General features: G+C 37.5%; 1 non-coding gene across 1 annotated transcript; it reads left to right on the top strand.

Moving 5' to 3' along the window:
* The first annotated feature begins 254 nt into the window (after positions 1–254).
* Positions 255–360, top strand: LOC114916621 (small nucleolar RNA R71). Its single transcript, XR_003805180.2, has one exon. It is a non-coding gene; the product is annotated as a small nucleolar RNA R71 (small nucleolar RNA).
* The last annotated feature ends 2,162 nt before the right edge of the window (positions 361–2,522 follow it).

Below are 2,522 nucleotides of genomic sequence, written 5' to 3'. Positions count from 1 at the left end.
CAAACACTTGGAATGCGGTTTTGAAAATTAACTTATATGAATGAAATGTTAGGGTTAGACTTCACCAACTTTAATCTCATGCATAAGAAACATTCCTTCCCATTCAAACATTAATGTTATCCCACTAATTTACTCTAGTTCCAATTCCTTGGTTAAACTTGAACAAAACAGAGCCACCAAAAGAGGCATCCAAAATCATCTTTGTTTGTGGTTGTAAACCATTGCAAAAAGTCTAAACTTCCATCTCTATATCAAAACCATGATTGGGACACTTCCTAAGCAAAGCTTTATATCTCTCCCATGCCTCACATAAGGGTTCATCAACTCCTTGCACAAATGTAGCAATAGCGGCCTTGGCCTCCGTATTCTTGGATGGTGGGAAGAAACGAGCTAAAAATTTTTTCTCCACATCCCTCCAACTGGTTAGACTTTGGTTAGGTTGTGATTGGAGCCAAGCCTTGGCCTTCCCAGTGAGAGAGAATGGAAATAGCCTCATGAACAAAGCCTCTTCGTCATCCCCAGAAATTCCAACCGAGCCACACAACTCATAGAAGGTGTATAAATGAGTATGTGGGTCTTCATGATCCAACCCGACAAACTGATGAGAGCTTATAAGTTGCAAGAGGGTTGGCTTCATTTCAGCAATCTTCTCATTCATAGTAGGCCTCACCATGCTAGAGAAATTTCGGGGGCTGGTATAGAGAATAGAATCCCCAATAGTTCTCCTTGGAGGTTGATTAAATGGATTATGATGCTCTTCTTCAGCCATTTCTCCTTCTACAGCTAGATCGAAATGTTGAGTAGTGTTAGTTTGAGAGGATGAAGTTTGGTGGGTGACTTGTTGATTTAGTAGCCTTTGTCTTCTTGTGTTACTATTGTTTCTCCTGGCTGTTTTCTCAATCTCTGGATCACTAAGCAAAGGTTCCGAAGAAATGACCCGTCTTGTTCGGATAGTACCCTGCATACACAAGAACACACCAGATACTAGAGCAACAAGTTAGCCCACAAATAAAATAAAATAAAGTAAAATAAAATTTTGGCTTACAAGAAAGAAAATTCAAGAATAAAGAATAGAGTCTAGTATAATTATAATTACACAATTGCCTTGAATTGAGACACAAGTCCCCGGCAACGGTGCCAAAAACTTGTTAAACGATTTCTTTCAATGTGGCAAGCGAACCAATCGCACAAGTAGTAAGTAGAAGTAATAGTCGTTCTTCCCAAAGGACTTGAGTAATACAATGGCAATATATGGAATTAAAGCTAATATAGACTAAAGAATGATTTCATATTTGATGGATTGTAATTGTTAAGTTAAAAAGAGCAAATGAACTAAAGTGAACTTTCATCAAACACTTGGAATGCGGTTTTGAAAATTAACTTATATGAATGAAATGTTAGGGTTAGACTTCACCAACTTTAATCTCATGCATAAGAAACATTCCTTCCTATTCAAACATTAATGTTATCCCACTAATTTACTCTAGTTCCAATTCCTTGGTTAAAAGAGCCTAAGTTTCATTACCAAATATCAATCCCTTGAATATTTCAATAAATCCACTTGCATTAAGTTTAAGGGCTCCAAACAACAAGTAACTCATGTTCCATTCCTAGACACAAGTTTACAAGGTACCACATTCTCAAACAAGATTACCAATGATATTCCCACACCAAAAGTAATCACAAATCATGTAATAGTTGATCATTCCATACAAGCATTAAGCACAAGAACATGATACTAACATTTGAATGAAAAAGATATATATATATATATATATATATATATATATATATATATATATATTCAACAAGTTACATGAGAGTCAAGTTGGCTACATCTAACCCCAACAAAGGGGTTTTAGCAATCCATGTCCATGAGATTAGCAAGATACATCAAAAGAGTAAGAATGGAAGGAAACCAATGAGAAACAATGGTAAAGAGATAAGCCCTAGCTTCTCCCTTTTACACTTGCACTCTGCTCCTCATTGGATTCTGCTTCCCGACACCTTTCCTTCGCGCTCAGCCAGAAATTATATCAGTCTACACAACTCCTTAAGTGACGCGCTCAGCGCGATAATATGCGCACTTGGCGCGTGATGGAATGCGCGCCGGGCGCATGATTGGGCATGCCCAGCGCGGTGCCAATTCTCCATCAGCTCCCTGATCCAGTGCGCTGAGCAAGTTGAGCTATGGGCTCAGCGTGAGTCTACTGAAAATGCCAGCTAACTTCATTGGAGTTCAATCCAGCTTCTTCTCTTTGACATGGCTTCTTCCAACATGATTACCTATCCAAAAAATCACAAAAAATGAGGATTAAATTTGTATAACCCTGTATGTGTAACCAAAGTGTCTTTACTTACAAAAGAGAAGTTAAATTGAGGATTACATAAGTCAAAAGTTAGAAAAGAGTTGAATGTGTTAACAAATTTGGTACTAGAATGTAAGTAAAAATTAACATTATCAACTCCCCTAAACTTAGAACTTTGCTTGTCCTCAAGCAAAAAGGTAACTTGTTAGTACA

Source organism: Cajanus cajan, chromosome 8, assembly GCF_000230855.2.
Source record: "Cajanus cajan strain Asha chromosome 8, NIPB_CcT2T_4, whole genome shotgun sequence".
Lineage (NCBI taxonomy): Eukaryota > Viridiplantae > Streptophyta > Magnoliopsida > Fabales > Fabaceae > Cajanus > Cajanus cajan.
The sequence above is the reverse complement of the archived record's forward strand: the minus strand, read 5'-3'. Positions and strand labels throughout refer to the sequence as shown.